Here is a 19899-nt window from a genome sequence, read left to right as displayed (position 1 = left end):
ACTCTTAGAGGAGAACATAGGCAAAACACTCTCCGACATAAACCACAGCAGGATCCTCTATGATCCACCTCCCAGAATTCTGGAAATAAAAGCAAAAATAAACAAATGGGATCTAATTAAAATTAAAAGCTTCTGCACAACAAAGGAAAACATAAGCAAAGTGAAAAGACAGCCTTCCGAATGGGAGAAAATAGCAAATGAAGCAACTGACAAACAACTAATCTCAAAAATATACAAGCAACTCCTGCAGCTCAATTCCAGAAAAATAAACGACCCAATCAAAAAATGGGCCAAAGAACTAAATAGACATTTCTCCAAAGAAGACATACAGATGGCTAACAAACACATGAAAAGATGCTCAACATCACTCATTATTAGAGAAATGCAAATCAAAACCACAATGAGGTACCACTTCACACCAGTCAGAATGTCTGCGATCCAAAAATCTGCAAACAATAAATGCTGGAGAGGGTGTGGAGAGAAGGGAACCCTCCTACACTGTTGGTGGGAATGCAAACAGTACAGCCACTATGGAGAACAGTGTGGAGATTCCTTAAAAAATTGCAAATAGAACTGCCTTATGACCCAGCAATCCCACTGTTGGGCATACACATAGAGGAAACCAGAATTGAAAGAGACACATGTACCCCAATGTTCATTGCAGCACTGTTTATAATAGCCAGGACATGGAAACAACCTAGATGTCCATCAGTAGATGAATGGATAAGAAAGCTGTGGTACATATACACAATGGAGTATTACTCAGCCATTAAAAAGAATACATTTGAATCAGTTCTGATGAGATGGATGAAACTGGAGCTGATTATACAGAGTGAAGTGAGCCAGAAAGAAAAACACCAATACAGTATACTAACACATATATATGGAATTTAGGAAGATGGCAATGATGACCCTGTATGCAGGACAGCAAAAAAGACACAGATGTGTATAGCGGACTTTTGGACTCAGAGGGAGAGGGAGAGGGTGTGATGATTTGGGAGAATGGCATTGAAACATGTATAATATCATGTAAGAATCGAAATGCCAGTCTTTGTCTGATGCAGGATATGACACGCTTGGGGCTGACGCGCGGGGATGACCCAGAGAGATGTTGTGGGGAGGGAGGTGGGAGGGGGGTTCATGTTTGGGAACGCATGTACACCTGTGGTGGATTCATGTCAATCTATGCCAAAACCAATACAGAATTGTAAAGTAAAAATTAAAAATAAATAAATAAATTAATTAAAAAAAAAAAAAAAAAAGAAAGGAAGGTCTTACCAATGGACACCCAGGACTGATCTTTAGGATGGACTGGTTGGATCTCCTTGCAGTCCAAGGGACTCTCAAGAGTCTTCTCCAACACCACAGTTCAAAAGCATCAATTCTGAGATTACCTAATTCCTAATTTAGAGATGAGGCATCAAAATCCAGAGATTTTGACTTACTTAACTCAGCAGAGCTGATTAGTGGGAAGTTTGGGGATAGACATTGGGTCTATGACTCTCCTCCTCAAAACTAAGGATTGAAGCTTTAGGAATCTAAGGAAAAATAAACTACATAATAAAATGCAAAATGATCTCTAAATTACACCAGGTTAGAAGCAGAAAAGGTGTTTGATAGCTCAGCTCCAGTCTCCTTGATTCTTATACTTTTCTCCCATTAAACATACCATTTTGGTCAGCCCACTTGATGACAACCCACTTTTTAAATTTAAATTTATTTTTTTATTGAAGGATATTTGCTTTACTGAATTTTGCTGTTTTCTGTCAAAGCTCAACATGAATCAGCCATAGATATACATATATCCCCTCCGTTTTGAACCTCCCTCCCATCTCCCTCCCCATCCTACCCCTCTAGGTTGATAAAGAGCCCCTGTTTGAGTTTCCTGAGCCATACAGCAAATTCCCATTGGCTATCTACCTTACTTATGTAATATAAGTTTCCATGTTACTCTTTGCATACATCTCTCCCTCTCCTCCCCTCTCCCCATGTCCATAAGTCTATTCTCTATGTCTTTTTCTCCATTGCTGCCCTGTAAATAAATTCTTCAGTACTATTTTTCAAGATTCCATATATATGAGTTAGAATATGATATCTATCTTTCTCTTTTTGACTTACTTCACTCTGTGTAATAGGTTCTAGGTTCATCCACTTCGTTAGAACTGACTCAAATGCATTCTGTTTTATGGCTGAGTAATATTCCATTGTGTATATGTACCACAACTTCTTTATCCATTCATCTGTCGATGGGCAACTAGGTTGCTTCCATGTTCTAGCTATTGTAAATAGTGCTTCAATGAACAATGGGATACATGTGTCTTTTTCAACCCTGGTTTCTTTAGGGTATATGCCTAGGAGTGTGATTACTGGATCATATGGTGGTTTTATTCCTAGTTTTTAAAGGAATCTCCATACCATCTTCCATAGTGGCTGTATCAGTTTACAATCCTACCAATGGTGTAAGAGGATTCCCTTTTCTCCACACCCTCTCCAGCATTTATTGTTTGTAGACTTTTTGATGATGGCCATTCAGATGGGTGATAATGAGTGATGTTGAGCATCTTTTCATGTGTTTGTTGGCCATCTGTATGTCTTCTTTGGAGAAATGTCTGTTTAGGTCTTTTCCCCACTTTTTGACTGAGTTGTTTGTTTTTCTGGAATTGAATCATATGAGCTGCTTGTATGTTTTGGAAATTAATCCTTTGTCAGTTGTTTCAATTGCTGTTATTTTCTCCCAATCTGAGGGTTGTCCTTTCACCTTGCTTATAGTTTCCTTAGCTGTAGAAAAGCATTTAAGTTTTTATCAGATCCCACTTGTTCATTTTTGTTTTTATTTCCATTACTCTAGAAGGTGGGTCATAGAGGATCTTACTTTGATTTATGTCATTGAATGTTCTGCCTGTGTTTTCCTCTAAGAGTTTTATAGTTTCTGGTCTTACATTTAGGTCTTTAATCCATTTTGAGCTTATCTTTGTGTATGATGTTAGGAAGTGTTCTAATTTCATTCTTTTACATATAGCTGTCCAGTTTTCCCAGCACCATTTATTGAAGAGGCTGTCATTGCCCCATTGTATATTTTTGCTTCCTTTGTCAAAAATAAGGTACCCATAGGTGCATGGGTTTATTTCTGGGCTTTCTATCTTGTTCCATTGGTCTGTATTTCTGTTTTTGTGCCAGTACCATACTGTCCTGATAATTGTAGTTTTGTAGTATAATCTGAAGTCAGGAAGGTTGATTCCTCCATCTCCATTCTTCTTTCTCAGGACTGCTTTGCCTATTTGGGGTCTTTGTATTTCCATAGGAATTGTGAAATTTTTTGTCCTAGTTCTGTGAAAAATGCCATTGGTAATTTGATAGGGATCTCATTGAATCTGTAGATTGCATTTGATAGTATAGTCATTTTTACAATATTGATTCTTCCTACCTGGGAACATGGAATATCTCTCCATCTGTTTATGTCATCTTTGATTTTTCTCATTAGTGTCTTATAATTCTCTGTACAGTTCTTTTTTCTCCCTAGGTAAGTTGATTCCTAGATATTTAATTCTTTTTGTTGCAATTTGATTCCTTAATTTCTCTTTCTTATTTTTCATTGCTAATATATAGAAATATATAGTGATTTCTGTGTATTGACTTTGTATCCTGCAACTTTGTTAAATTCACCAATTAGCTCTAGTAATTTTCTGATACTATCTTTAGGGTTTTCTATATACAGTATCATGTCATCTACAAACAGTGAGAGCTTTACTTCTTCTTTCTCAATCTGGATTCCCTTTATTTCTTTTTCTTCTCTGATTACTGTAGCTAGGACTTCCAGAACTATGTTGAATAATAGTGGTGAAAGTGGACACCCTTGTCTTATTCCTGATCTTAGGGGGAATGCATTCAGTTTTCCACCACTGAGAATAATGTTTGCTGTAGGCTTATCATATATAGCCTTTACTATGTTGAGGTAGGTTCCCTCTATGCCCATTTTTGAAGAGTTTTCGTCATAAATGGGCGCTGAATTTTGTCAAAGGATTTTTCTGCATCTGTTGAGATGATCATATAGTTTTTATCTTTCAATTTGTTAATATAGTGTATCACATTGATTGATTTTTGTATGTTGAAGAACACTTGCATTCCTGGAATAAACCCAACTTGATCATGGTGCAACAGCTTTTTGATGTGTTCCTGAATTCTGTTTGCTAAAATTTTGTTGAGGATTTTTGCATCTATGTTCATCATTGGTACTGGCCTGTAGTTTTATTTTTTTGTGCTGTCTTTGTCTGGTTTTGGTATCAGGGTGATGGTGCCCTCATAATGAGTTTGGAAGTGATCCTTCCTCTGCAACTTTTTGAAAGTGTTTTAGAAGAATAGGCATTACCTCTTATCTATATGTTTGGTGGAATTCTCCTTTGAAGCCATTTGGTCCTGGGCTTTTGATTTTTTGGGAGATTTTTGATCACAGCTTCAATTTCAGTGCTTGTAACTGGGTTGTTCATAATTTCTATTTCTTCCTGGTTCAGTCTTGGAAGATTGAACTTTTCTAATAATCTGTTCATTTCTTCCAAGTTATCCATTTTATTGCAATATAGCTGTTCATAATAGTCTCCTATAATCTTCAGGGAGGCCTGGAGTGCTGCAGTTCATGGGGTCACAAAGAGTCGGACACGACTGAGTGACTGAACTGACTGACTGACTTTTCTTTCATTTCTTTTTCATTTATTTCTGCTTGGATCTTTATGATTTCATCCCTTCTACTAATTTTTGTTGTTGTTGTTCTTTTCCCAGTTGTTTTAGGTGTAAAGTTAGGTTGTCTATTCCATGTTTCTCTTGTTTTTTGAGGTAGGATTGTATTGCTATAAACTTCCCTCTTAGAACTGCTTTTGCTACATCCCATAGGTTTTGAGTTGTCATGTTTTCATTGTCATTTGTTTCTAGAAATTTTTTGATTTCCATTTTGATTTCTTCATTAGCCTGCTGGTTATTAAGAAACATGTTTAATCTCCATGTGTTTGTGTTTCTTATATATTTTTTTTCCTGTAATTGATATCTAGCCTCATAGCATTGTGGTTAGAGAAGATGCTTGATATGATTTCAATGTTCTTAAATTTTCTGAGGTTTGATTTGTGACCCAAGATGTTGTCTATCCTGGAGAATGTTCCACGTGCACTTGAGAAGCAGGGGTATTCTGCATTTGGATGGAATCTCCTGAAGATATCAATGAGACCCATCTGATCTATGTATCATTTAAGACTTGTGTTTCCTTATTAATTTTTTGTTTTGATGATCTGTACATTGGTGTGAGTGGGGTGTTATTATTATTATCCTATTATTATTGTGTTCCTGTCAATTTCTCCTTTTATGTCTGTTATAGTGTTTTATGTCTGTTATAAGTGTTTTTCTTATGTATTGAGCTGCTCCTACATTGGGTGCATAGATATTTATAATTGTTATGCCTTCCTCTTGGATTGATCCCTTGATCATTATGTAGTGTCCTTCCTTATCTCTTGTAATCTACTTTATTTTAAAGTCTATTTTTTCTGATATGAGGATTATACTCCAGCTTTCTTTTGCTTCCCATTTGCATGGAATATATTTTTCCATCCTCTCATTTTCAGATAAGTGCCTTTAACATTTGTTGTAAACCTGGTTTGGTGGTACTGAATTCTCTTAACTTTTGCTTGTCTGAAAAACTTTTAATTTCTCCATCAATTTTGAATGAGATCCTTGCTGGGCACAGTAATCGTGCCTGTAGATTTTTCCCTTTTAGTACTTTAAATATATCCTGCCATTCCCTTCTGGCCTGCAGAGTTTCTGCTGAAAGATCAGCTGTTAAATGTATGAGATTTCCCTTGTATGTTACTTGTTGCTTCTCCCTTGCTACTTTTAATATTCTTTCTTTGTGTTTAGTCTTTGTTAGTTTGATTAGTGTGTGTCTTGGCATGTTTCTCCCTGGGTTTATCCTGTATGGGACTCTTTGTGCCTCTTAGACTCAATTGACTATTTCATTCTCCATGTTGGGGAAATTTTCAACTATAATCTCTTCAAAAAATTTCTCATACACTTTCTTTTTCTCTTTTTCTTTCAGACCCTTATAATTCTAATGTTGGTGTGTTTGATATTGTCCCAGAGGTCTCTGAGACTGTCCTCAGTTCTTTTCATTCTTTTGACTTTATTCTGCTCTTTAGAAGTTATTTCTACCATTTTATCTTCCAGCTCACTGTTTCATTCTTCTGGTTCAAATATTCTGCTATTGATTCCTTATAGAGTATTTTTAATTTAAGTAATTGTGTTGTCTCTGCATGTTTATTCTTTAATTCTTCTAGGTGTTTGTTAATTGATTCTTGTATTTTCTCCATTTTGTTTTCAAAGTTTTTGATCATCTTTACTCTCATTATTCTGAATTCTTTTTCAGGTAGTTTGCCTATTTCCTCTTCATTTATTTGGACTTGTGTGTTTCTAGCTTGTTCCTTCATGTGTGTAGTATTTCTCTACCTTTTCATTATTATTTTTTAACTTATTGTGTTTGAGGTCTCCTTTTCCCAGGCTTCAAGGTTGAATTCTTTCTTCCTTTTGGATTTTGCCCTCTTAAGGTTGGTCCAGTGGTTTGTGTAAGCTTCCTATAGGGTGAGATTTATGCTGAGTTTTTATTTTTTTGTTTGTTTGTTTCTCCTCTTTTGGGCAAGGCTATGGAGAAGGAAATGGCAACCCACTCCAGTGTTCTTGCCTGGAGAATCCCAGGGACTGGGGAGCCTGGTGGGCTTCCATCTATGGGGTCGCACAGAGTCGGACACGACTGAAATGATTTAGCAGCAGCAGCAGCAGGGCAAGGCTGAGTGTCTGCTGATGATTGGGTTTGTATTTTTGTTTTGTTTGTTGTTTAGATGAGGCATCCTGCACAGGGTGCTACTGGTGGTTTGGTGACGCCTGGTCTTGTATTCCAGCGGTTTCCTCTGTGTGCGTTCTCACTATCGGACACCCCTTAGGGTTAGTTCTCTGGTAGTCTAGGGTTTGGAGTCAGTGCTCCCACTCCAAAGGCTCAGGGCTTGATCTCTGGTCAGGAAAGAAGATTCCACAACTGGTTTGTTATGGCATTAAGTGAGCTTAAAACAAATATCCAAAAATGAGAAACCAAAGATGAACCATAGACAAATGGTAGTTACAAAATCAGGCAAATAATAATTAAAATAATGGAATATACACATATGTATATACAACTAGGAGCAAAGTCAAAACAATCCAACAAAAATAAAGTACAATAGATTGACCTGACGAACAAAGGAAATCAAAAATTATATTTACCAGTTAAGAATAAAACTGACTAAAGCACAAATTGGAAAACAAAACTAAAGTAAAGTGCCAATTGGAGAATAAAGCAATGAAAATAAAAGTAACAAATATGTTGAGAAGAAAGAAAAGAAAGAAAGAATAGATACGCAAAGCTAAATAGAGGTAGATAAAAAAGATTTATATATATTAAAGATTAACTTCAAGGGGAAAAGAACAGTAGGAAAAGGAAGCAAAGGAATAAATGTAGAAAAATAATAATATGTTTAAAAATTAAAAATTAAAAGTATAAAAAGAGAAAAAAAGAAAGAAAACTCCTTGGCACTGCAAAAGTCCAATGTAGAGGCAAAGGTTTATAACAACAATAAAAAATGTGACTGAGGAAAAAAAGATTTTAAAAAAAGAGTCAAAAGCTTAATTAGATTTCATAGTGCCAATAAAATCAGCAACTATAATAGAGAAGGGGGGGGAATCCAAAAGATTCTACAGAACAAGTCAAAAGATAAGTAATAAAAAATTTATAATAGTAATAACATTTATTTATTATAAAAGAATAATAAATGTTTTTCTTGAGTCATTTCTGTCAGAGTCCTTTCCTTCGCTGGGAGTCACAGTCCACCTCACCTCCCGGGGATGCCTTCTACCACTGTGCTGATCTCTGGACCTGCTGTGGAAGCAGCTCAGAGTCTAATCCAGTCCTACTCCTCTGGTTTCTTGCCTCCAAAGTCCACAGCTATCTTTCCTTTTGTGGGAGCTCTCAATGACCTTTTATCTATTCCATAGATGCAGAGTCCGCTTAGTTGATCCTGTGGATTTAATCTGCAGCATGTACAGCTGTTGGGAGGGTTTTGGGTCTTCTTCCCTAGCCACACTGCCCCTGTGTTTCAGTTGTTTTATTTCCACCTTTGCATGTGTGTCATCCACTGGGGTTTGCTCCTGAGGCTGCCCTGTGAGGGCCAGGTATGGAGGTGGTGCAGCTGCTTGGGTCTCAAGGGTTCTGGCAGCACCAGGTACTCAGGAGAGTTGGTGGCTAGGGCAGAAAGAAATATAGTGCTCTAGAAGGGTATGGCAACCAGTATTGGGCAATATGCTCCAGTATTCTTGTCTGGAGAACACCCCTCCCTGACAGAGAAGCCTGGCAGGCCATAGACTAGAGGGTCACAGGGTCAGACACCACCAAAGCGACCCTGCACACATAGGCACAAGATGTTTTTTGCCTGTGGCAGCTCTGCCCCAGTGAGAGTTGAGCGTGAAGGTGGTGCAGCTGCTTGGCTTGCAGGGACCCTGGCAGCGCCAAGTGCAGGGACAAGGGCTGCCTCCACTGTAGGAGTTATTGCCCTGTCAGAGTCTTTTTTCGAGCCTCTTGTAGCTGGCCATCAGAAGGCCTCTTTGGCCAGTCTTTCTCCATAGCTCTGCCTGTTCAGGCACTTAGAGGGCTCCCTTGCCTGGGGTCCTTCTCTGTTGTTCGGCGTGTCAGTCACATAAAGGGGCCCCCTGATGCTGGCGTGTGGGGAGAGAGAGGCTATGGTGATGGCTCCACCCACTATGGGTGACTCCACAGTACTGCCTTACTTCCACGGCTGCCCGGCTTTCCCCCACAGGCATTTCCCACCACAATCTCCTCCCTCACATCCCCTCGATCTGTCTCCGCACTCAACAGGAGCCCCTGCCTGGGGATTGCTCTACAATCCCTAAACTCCAGCTCCTAGCCGCTGCGCCTTCCAGGGGACCAGCGTTCCTGTCTGGGGTATGCATGGCTGCGGCAAGGACTGTCTGATTCTCCTTCCATTTAGGCTGCCACAAATCAGCTGTTTCCCTCTCAGCCTTAAATGTTTCTCCTCTGACTCAGACAATTGCCCTGATGTGGGGATCAGACCCCTGCTTAAGTTCCCCCACCCGCTGAGGGCAGGTCCAGTCCTCCTAACACTCCTGTTTTCTCCCCTAGTTCAGTCATCTTACCGAGTTTTGCTTGGTTCTATATATTCTTTTCCACTGGTCAGGTACTTCTTCGGCTCTCAGCTAGTGTTCTGTATGCACTTCTGTGTCTGAAGGTGTATCCCTGATGTATCTGTGGAGAGGTTGCCACATCCATGTACTTTTCTGCCATCTTGTTCTCTCTTGACAACTCATTGTTAAATAGTGCTTTGCACCAGCTTTTAAACAGCAACAACTAAAACACTGAAAAAAAGAGAAAAGCATAGCCAGAAAAAGAGAAAGAAATAAAGAAAAAACTCAGTAGGCTGCTGGTGTTTTGAGGATCACAAGAAAACTGACAAATCGCTCAACGCGTAAGCCTCAGTTACTCCAGTTATCAATTATGTATCATAATTCTTGCTTGTAAAGTCTTTTGAAATATTCAGATAGGAGACTCCAAAGGGACAAAGTAATTAAGATGATTAGTTACGGCAGAAAAATGTTTAAATCAATGTTCCATGTAGTGTCCTTCATGTTACATTATTCTTGGTTCTTAACCCCCTTATTGTAGATGGAGGAGATGAGCTAAGAGACACAGAAAGATTGGAATTCATTGGGTGTGGGAAACCAGTCTTGGCTCCGCATCTGTTGAGCAGGAAGTTGCCTTACTCAGACTGCCTCATTTAATGTTTCTAAGAAGCCCCTCCAAAGAAAAAAATGAAGAAAGTTGAAGCTCAGAGCAGATACATTTCCCAAGATCACACAACACCTGGACTTGAATGCTGACCTTTGTAACTCCAAAATCCATGCTTTTAAGATAGGTTGACTTCTTGCCTTGCTCTGTGTGTGTATTCTAAAAGGAAGTGGGATAGTTGGAAAAGGGATAGGTAGTGGGGTGAGAAGAAATATATGAGCAAGATTATCTGGTTCTCTGTGCACATTTATTAATTCATTGTTTCATGTATTGCTTGCTGACTATTCTTGAGACACTGTGAGATAGACAAGCTATTTATTTTACAGTCTCCATCTTCGGGTCTCATAAGGAGAGGAATAATCACAACATGATCACAAGAAAGTGTTTTAAATATTCAGATAGATGTGTAAGAGCAGAGGTAGTTCTAAAATTTCTATATAGGTGGGGTGATTGATATGGTTGGTGATTGATATGGCTTTAAACATCCATTCCAACCTCTTTTTGTATGCTGTCTTGTGTTGTGAAAGGCTAGAAAGCAAAAGTCTAGTTTTTCTGGATTCCCTTGCAGCTAATGTTCTCAGTGTAAAATAACTTCCACTAAATAGGTGCATGAGTCCTGGAAAGCAGAAGAGAGGCAGAGGTCTCCTTTCTGACACTCTTGCTGAGAACCTGGGCTCAGAGTTGTGAATGCTGAGAGGTAGTTACAGCAGCTGAAACCTTGCTTGCCTTGTGAGTGTCATAAGACAGCTATGGTTGTTGCCCCAACTGGGTTGATGGTAGGGTCTTCTTGATTCTGATGCTGGTGTTTTCTTGAATCTGATAGTTCCAGTCACCCCTGGCTCCTTCTCCTTCAGCCCTTCCAACAACTTTATAAGCACTTAATCCATGTAATCAATCTCTTTCTATTTATATATGCAGAGTAGGATCTATTTCCTGCCCAAATGCCTGATGGATATAAAGGGGCTTAGGGAGAGGGATTCATTGGAAGGGGGAGGGAGTATCAAACTTTCCTTAATAAGTCATTTGCATGGTGAGCATCTTGTGTCTCCGTAATTGTGTATTTATTTTGATTGGCTTTAGGCAATAAATGGCTTTAATGGATAGGTTTTGTTCTAACAAAAAACACTGACATTTGTCTTTTTCTCCCTTTATTTCTGCTATTATGTTCTAGTTTAAATCAACTATGTATCCTTCCTAACTTCTCAACTGAGTTTGTTGTTTTTTAGTCACTAAGTCCTGACTCCCTGTGACCTTATGGACTGCAGCACACCAGGCTTCCCTGTCCTTCACCATCACACAAAAATTGCTCAAACTCATGTCCATTGAGTCCATGATGTCACCCAACCATCTCATCCTCTGTCGCCTTTTCCTCTTGCACACAATCTTTCCCAGAGTCTTTTCCAATGAGTTGGCTCTTAGGCAACTGTCAGGCAAAGCTGATTAAACTGTCCCCTTTATGTTTTGTTGCTCTAACCAATATTAGTTGGAATGATCCTCACCCACTCCTGATCAATAATCTGTGAGACATGGGTCTGAAGTACTAAATTAAACTTACTTTGAAACTAAAACTGATCTTTAAACCAAGAAGTATAATAGTGATATAATACAGAAAAAAACATTGAATTTTTAAGATTATATTAGACTATGTTAGTTTTGAAACTGGATGTCTGTATTGAATAATGAAGCCTATTTCAGCATGGTGATAGCTTGTCTTTCTCTTTTATGGACTAAGATAAAGAAATAACTTGTGGGTTATTATCTCTTATATGGATTTGCTGGCTTCTATTAGTAATTACTTAGGTGCCATTTGCAACAAATGTGAACCTAGAGGTTATTATGCTAAAATGAAATAAGTCAGAGAAAGACAAATGCTGTGTGAGTCTGCTTATATGTGAAATTCAAAAATCAAAACAAATGAACAAACAAAACAAAACAGAAATAGACTCAGAGATGCAGAGAACAAACTGGTGGTCCTGGGGGTGGGGTGTGGGAGTGGGAGAGCTGGGTGAAATAGATGAAGAGGATTAAGAAGCACAAACTTCCAATTATCAAATATACATCATGAGAGTCTGATGCTGTAATGCATAGCATAAGGAGTATAGTCAATGATATTGTAATAACTTCATATAGTGACAGCTGGTCACCATATGGTCACTAGATTTATTGTGGTGATCAATTTCTAATGTATGTAAATGTTGAATATGTGGTATACCTGAAAGTGGTATAATCTTACATGTCAACTATACTTCAATAAAACAATGGAAAGGAAAAAAAAATTATTTTGGTGCCTTAAGATCTGTAGGGGCTACCTAGGTGGCTCAGTGGTAAAGAATCTGCCTACCAGTGCAGGAGATGGGCTCAGTCCCTGGGCTGGGAAGATCCGTTGGAGGAGGGAATGGCATCCCACTCCAGTAGTCTTGCCTGAGAAATCCCATGGAAAAGGAGTCTATTGGGCTGCAGTCCATGGGGTTGAAAAGAATCAGACATGACTTAGCAACTAATTAAGATATACATACTTAATATCTGTAAGTATAAAAAATATTTTACTTATTTCTACAATGCATTTTATAATCATTTCTATGTAATGTAATTTGTTTAATATGATAAGGTAATAAGTGCGTTAGTTACATCATTTGTACTGTTTAGCCTACTAGACATGAAATGTGCCTGGTGCACTTCTGACTTTTAATAGATAAAATGCCCTGATTAAAAAAAAAAAGTATTGAGAGAGTATAAAATCCATCCCAAACAATCCCTTGTACTGTCTCTCTAGTTTTTACAGTCTAGAGAGAATAATATAGATCTGAAAAGTAATATTAAGGCTGGTCCATAGGATATGGCTTAAAAAGTAGGATGGCTAGTCAACGAAGCCTCCAAAAGGCAGGCAACCTGTGTGCTGAGTCTTGAAAGATGGAGTCCCTTTGTCTGGTAGGTATAGGGAAGGTCGGTGTATTCCAGGTAGAGGAGCACAAGGATCAAAACCCTGAAAGTAAAAGAAGGCAGTAGGAATCCACATAAATGCAAATTGCTCAGTGTGAGTAAAGCACAGGAGGTTGGCAGAGGGAAACTTAGAGAGGCCCTCACTGGTCCAAACCTTCAAGGTAAGGCCCACCTTATCATAAGGTTTGCAGTGGGGCAATGGGGAGAGTTTGATGCGTTTTAAGCCAGGAAACCACATGACTGCTTTGAATTTTTGAAAGAACACTAGCTGCAGCAATGAGGATGGAGAATAATACTGGAGGCAGGAGGACACTTGGGAAACTCAGGGAGAGGAGATATAAGATGACAGAAGGTCGATTCCAGTAGGCTGTAGAGGGAAAGGCTGTGTTACCAGAAGTGCAGATTAGTCCCCAGATAAGATGAATTGGAGAGCAAAGACAGGGAGACACTAACTTGAGAGAGCTACGGAGTCAAAAGAGCTTTTTATTTCTCTAGTTTGTTTGTCCAATGTGTGAGACTTCAACAAACTTATTGGTTAAGTGGAAAAAACAAGGAAAGAGAAGTACTAGAAATATGAGAGAGGCAAATTTTTTTATAAGGCTTAAATAAATATAATAGTATACTGAAATACAGTCCAGATCTTTCTAAATATAAAATCAATGTTACACAATATATTAGAAGATGATATAGATAATGATGCTTATAAATTTTTAATGAAAAAGTATGGTAGACAAAAGAGTGGCTCAGATGTCCATGCCCTACTTCTTGAGGCTTGTTATTATGTTACCTTACATAGCTGAAGGGACTTTGAAAGTGTATTAGATTAAGAGTGTTGAGATGCGAGATTATTCTGAATTATTTGGGTAAATGCAATGTAGTCATAAGAATCTTCTTAAGTGGAAAGTGAGAGAGTTCTGAGTCAGGGATAAAGATGGGAGATGTGATGAAGGAAGCAGAGTTGTGTGTGTGTGTGTGTGTGAGAGAGAGAGAGAGAGATTTGAAGATACCACACTGCTAGACTTAAACACACAGAAGGAAGGGATGATGGGTCGAGGAATGTAAGTAGCCTTTAGAAGGTGGAAAAATAACGGAAATGGATCCTTCTCTAGAGCCCCGGGAAGGAATGCAGCCCTGACAGCTCCTTGATTGCCAGACTTCTGACCTCCTGAACTGCAAGCTAACAGTTTTGCTCTGTCGTAATCCACGAGTTTGGGGTGATTTGTTACGGTAGCATAGAAAGCTAAGTATGAGATGGGAACCAAATAGCAAAGGGGAAATGGATATTCTTGATGACAAAGTTTTACACTTTTTGTATTAGTTCCAAATTATAAACCTGACAATAGACAATTCAAAACTGAGAAAAAAATACTGAGAAAGGTTATACAAAAAGCAGCATGTGTGCAGATAAAAACAGTTAACAACAGTGCTAATATAAAGCACACTGCAATCAACACAAAGGCTTCCCAGGTGGTGCTAGTGGCAAAGAATCCACCTGCCAAGGCATGAGACACAAGAGACACGGGTTCAACCCCTGGGCTAAGAAGACCCACTGGAGCTGGAAGCGGCACCCCACTCTAGTATTCTTGCCTGGAAAATTCCAGGGACAGAGAAGCCTGGCAGGCTGCAGTCCACGAGATCGCAAAGAGTCAGACATGACTGAGTTGACTGAGCAACAAAACCAACATAAAAAGACTAATCTGATAGAAAACGAAAAAAGAATAATAAATTGATAGTGTCAGAAGAAATCCAAAAAAATATAGGTAAAAATGTGTTGCTAAAAAATGCGAATTAGAACATTGAAATAACCCTTTAAAAAATTCTGGACAAGCAGCAATGATTTACTTGATACCCAGTGCTGGGCACAGTATAGAGTACAGACATTGCCATAAACTCTAGGTGAGGTTATACTTTGGCGAAAGCTTTCTAGATAGCAATTAGCGTTTATTATTTAAATAATAATTATTTATACTCGTGGATTTAGTCAGTTGATTTCTAGGATTTCATTCTTTAAAAAATGCAGATTCAAGTGAACAATGATATACATATGAGTGTTCATGGTAGCATTGTTTGTATAGAAAAAAACAGAAATAAGCTAAAATGAGTATTATTAGAATGTTCGAAAGACATTTGCCATATCTGAATAATGGACTATTATGTTTCCTTTAAAGAAATGAGGTAGATAAACTATAATACATTGATAAGTGACCAAAGATAGTTGAAGAAAATATGCCTGCTGTGACTCTATCATAAAAATGTATATATGTCGTGTGCATTTATATATGTGTGAATTGCATGCACATGTAGTTTGTATCTGGTTTTTGTATCATACTTGGAAATGATCTGAGAATTTACAAGCAAAGAGTTAACAGAGAAAATGTTGTGATTATAGGAGATTTTACCTTCTGACTTATTTCTCTATCATTCATACTTTTTTGACAACACAGCCTTTTTTATCCAGGAATGAAAAACTTATTTTCACTGAAAATAAATATTTTCAGTGAAAATGTATTTATATTAGAGTTTTAATGACTCTTCAGTGACTCTTAATTGAGCCTGGTGGAGAATATTCTTCTCTTTGTAACAAATGACCACTCTGACTACATGTGGAAGAGATTCTAGCAAATTATTATTTTTGCAGCATAGAGAACATATAACTACTTGTTGAGAGGATAAATGAGTAAATAGAAGAAAATTGACATGCTTTCGTAGCTAAGAAAGGAAAGGCTCTATAAATCTCCTATTGGAAACAACACTCATTTCTTTGATGCTACTTGAGGAAAGATGTGTTCAAATATCTCTGGTAATTTCTTTCCTCCCTCTTGCAATTTTCTGAAAGTATTTATTTCAGTGTCCTGACATCAGTTTGGAATCTTCATGTAATACAAAGTATAAATATAACCTATTAGAAAACTTAAGTACAATGTTTCCTGTTGATTTAGAGTAAATTGGCCCAAGAAAAAATTCCAGAGCGGAGCATCTGTGGAGTCCAGTGTTCTGAATCATGAGAGTAATATGTTGCCACATAGTGGTAACAACTGTGTCTAGTAAGATTTTGAACTGGCCTTTAAAGACCTCTCATTTTAAATGTGATTATGTTTAATTGCATAGCACTAGTTTAAAATGATATCAACCTTGACAGTTTAAAAAATATTTCAGCCATTAGCTACATCATGATGGTGAGTGAGGTTGGACAGTCACATAACCAATTTCAAATGGATAAATGAGACCCAGTGATTGAAATTGACTTTACATCTGAGGAGAGCTTAGAAAGATTAGGTCTTACAGTCAAAGTTTTAGAACTGTATTCTCTTCACATGCACCCAAGGGACCCCTTCCCCTAGCTTTTTTGTTTTCAAGTTGGACCAGATGTAGACACCTGGACCATTCAGTGTCTCTCCCCACGTGGATTGCAAATGGATTCAGGAGGCCAGTTCTCTATATATGGGGAGATATGGCTTGGAAAGTCAGGAGTGCTGGTAGCTTCGTATTTCTTTGTGTGGATGGACAGTAAGAAAATCCACTGGGAGGGAAAGAAAAGGAGTGGAAGAATGGGGAGGGGATAGGAAAAGGAGTAAGATAAAGGATGAAAAGAAAGAGGAGAGGAGAGAGATGTGCAGAAAGAAGCAGAGGCAAGAGACAGCAAGAGAAAGAGAATACCACCCGGGTTCCTGAGGGGTTCACAAAGGGATTCACTGAGGGGTTCAGTGCTTTCCTAGGTCCGGGATAATATTCCTATAATGATTTGCACCTTTTTCCTCAAGCTACATTGGTATAGCTTCTACTATTCACTATGTTAGAGTCCTAATTAACACCAGAGAAGAAGTAAGTGTGCCTTTTGTCCAGAATTATTTCAAGCAAGTCTTGAAGTCAAGCTGTCTAGATGGCCAGAGCCCCCTGCACCTGCTGAGGTCTGTGTCTCATTTCAGTTACTCCAGAGCTGAGTATCTGTGAATTGACCACCCTGAGCCCCTGATCACTTCCATTTTCCATTACTCCCAACACTTGGGTTTCCATTGGAAGCAGGGGGCAGTTGATTGCTTTGGAGAAATTACATATTTCCCAAGCTTTACCCTTTTCTTCCTTCATTACTGACCACAGAGTCACAGCATTATGTGACAAATCAGAAGGAGACCAGGGTTCAATCACTGGGTTGGGAAGATCCCCTGGAGGAGGGCATGACAACCCACTCCAGTATTCTTGCCTGGAGAACCCCCATGGACAGAAGAGCCTCATGGGTTATAGTCCATAGGGTTGCAAAGAGTCAGACAACACTTAGCAACTAAGCATAGCACATTCAGCGTTATGTGACAAATCAGAAGCAAAGCCAGGGCCAGAACCTTCCGATATTAGAGTCTCTTCTTTGTGTACTGCCAGCTGAAGTTAGCATCCATGTTTGGCTACAGTCAAGCAAACAAAGCAGATGCCTTGGGGAAATGGTGATGAACTTCATGAAAAGCAGCAATTTCCCTCAGCTCTCAACATTTTCAGAGGCAGCTTAGAATTCTTGTTCCCTCTTGCAGAGCAGCGCCCAGCTCCCACAGCAAAAAAAGCACTCAACTTTTCACAGCCTTCCTTTTCAGAGTCAGTATAGTAAATAAGAGAAAAGCTCTGAGCTTAATTGGAACTTCTTTTGTAAAGCAGAACGTAAGGGTCACTTAAATGTCAAAACATTTTCCAGTGATCTGAGAAACTTACCTTTCCCTAATGCAATTGCCAAATTTTTCAACATGACATTTGCATTACAGAAAGACTTGCAGGGAATTAGAAATCACACCAGGCCAGATTTTTTATCCTCTGCAATGATGGAAATAGGAAATTCCCACAGAGGTTTTGCAAATATTTTTTTTTTGGTTTCTTTCAATTATTATTATTATTTTTTTTTTTTTTTTGCTGAAAGTTGGTTTTTAAGTTTTTTTTCTTCTACTTCCATGAACTATACTTTCTTTTCCAGTGTAGAAATTGGTATCATCAGAGTCCAAATTTCAACAAATGACAGAGTCAATTTTTTAAATCTTAAATTAATATTCACTGTGGCTCAGATGGTAAAGAAGCTGCATGCAATGCAGGAGACCAGGGTTTGATCCCTGGGTTTGGAAGATCCCCTGGAGAAGGGAATGGCAACACACTCCAGTATTCTTGCCTGGAGAATTCCATCAACAGAAGCCTGGTAAGCTATAGTCCATGGGGCTGCAAAGAGTTGGACACAACTGAGTGATTAACACACACATAATCAATAAAATTAATAACCAAACTGACATCAAAGTGATATTCATGGAGATATTTTAATGGATGGTAACATAAGCACTATTTGTTTTGCTATTTTAATTAATGGTTATTTGTATGCCTCTTAAGTTAATCATCCCCTACCTTGTGAACTGAAAGAGGACAGTGAGTTTAGCAAACTTTACTGTTTCAGGTCTTAATCATTCAAGGTAGTGCTATTTTGAAATCTTCAATTTTAGCTTGCTTGGTAAAAATACTTTTCATACAGTAAATTTATAGTGCAAGCATATTGTCAAGGAAAATGGTTAAAATGCTTAATTTAGTCTCTCATTACCTTGTCAGAGAAACCCTATAAGATAGGCAGTACCCACTGTAAACTCCTTTTACAGTTGCGACAAGAGGGTGGCAGAGAGGTTGAGAACTTAAGATCACACAGCTACTGTTTGGCTCAGCTGCAAAGTGAACCCCAATTTTTCTGACTGCATGCCTGTGCTATTTTCTTTGCCAAGCTGCATCCAACAACAACAGCAACAGTTTATTTATTAATTTACTCATCAAGCATTTATTGAGTCCCTATAACACAGACAGGCTCTGGCAGTATCAAAATGAACAAGATCCAGTCCCTTGCCGGGGCTTGCTGCTGCTGCTGCTAAGTCGCTTCAGTCGTGTCCAACTCTGTGCGAGCCCATAGACGGCAGCCCACCAGGCTCCCCCGTCCCTGGGATTCTCCAGGCAAGAACACTGGAGTGGGTTGCCATTTCCTTCTCCAATGCATTAAAGTGAAAAGTGAAAGTGAAGTCGTTCAGTCATGCCCGACTCTTAGCGACCCCATGGACTGCAGCCTACCAGGGTCCTTCGTCCATGGGATTTTCCAGGCAAGAGTACTGGAGTGGGCTGCCTCCGTGCCGCCAGGGCTTAGGAGATGATTACAGAATAATGTGGCCACCTCTGTCACAGAGTTCTGTACACAAAGTAACCACAAAAGACACACTTATTTGCTAATAATGAATTTTACTTATTGCTCTACCAAAGTCGTATTGTTGGCATTCTTTGAGTTGCTTTGTGTGATTCAAATAGAACTAACTGCATTTCTTTAATAGCTGTGAGTAGCTCAGATTATACGATTTAAGGCTGGCCATTCACCAAGTAGCCTAACATTTTACCTTATTTACTTTGATGATTTCTGAGAGTGAGATATTGTAAAAGATACAGCAAGCCAGGCTGACATTTCATCCAAAGGATGACTTAGGTTCTGCCTATGAGTAAGAAAATCTTTTGTCTCTTCTAGAAAAGTAAGAAAGTAACACCCTTGCTGTGTCAGTATTTTACCATATGCCTTATTCTTGTAAACACAGTTCTTTGAAATTCCTCAAGATGTAACTTTAAATGTGAATATTTTCTTTAGTTTTATATTTTTCTAGAAACATTTATAGAACTTTCTGTAGCTTTCAGGTACTTCTTTCATATACATTGGTTATATGCAAAGGAAGAACATTTATTTGAAAAAACAAAAGCCTGTTTTCACATATTATAGCAAATTATTTCACTACCTATAAACTGGATAAAAGAGTTGCACTGAATACTCAGGGTTGTAAATAGGATAAAATTAGATAACATATGCAAAATTATTTGGGAAGCTCTATCAGATATATGTTCAGTTCAGTTCAGTTCAGTTCAGTTGCTCAGTGTGTCCAACTCTTTGTGACCCCATGAATCGCAGCACGCCAGGCCTCCCTGTCCATTACCATCTCCTGGAGTTCACTCAGACTCACATCCATTGAGTCAGTGATGCCATCCAGCCATCTCATCCTCTGTTGTCCCCTTCTCCTCCTGCCCCCAATCCCTCCCAGCATCAG

The sequence above is a fragment of the Oryx dammah genome, unplaced genomic scaffold, assembly GCF_014754425.2.
Source record: "Oryx dammah isolate SB20612 unplaced genomic scaffold, SCBI_Odam_1.1 HiC_scaffold_24, whole genome shotgun sequence".
Classification (NCBI taxonomy): Eukaryota; Metazoa; Chordata; class Mammalia; order Artiodactyla; family Bovidae; genus Oryx; species Oryx dammah.
The sequence above is the reverse complement of the archived record's forward strand: the minus strand, read 5'-3'. Positions refer to the sequence as shown.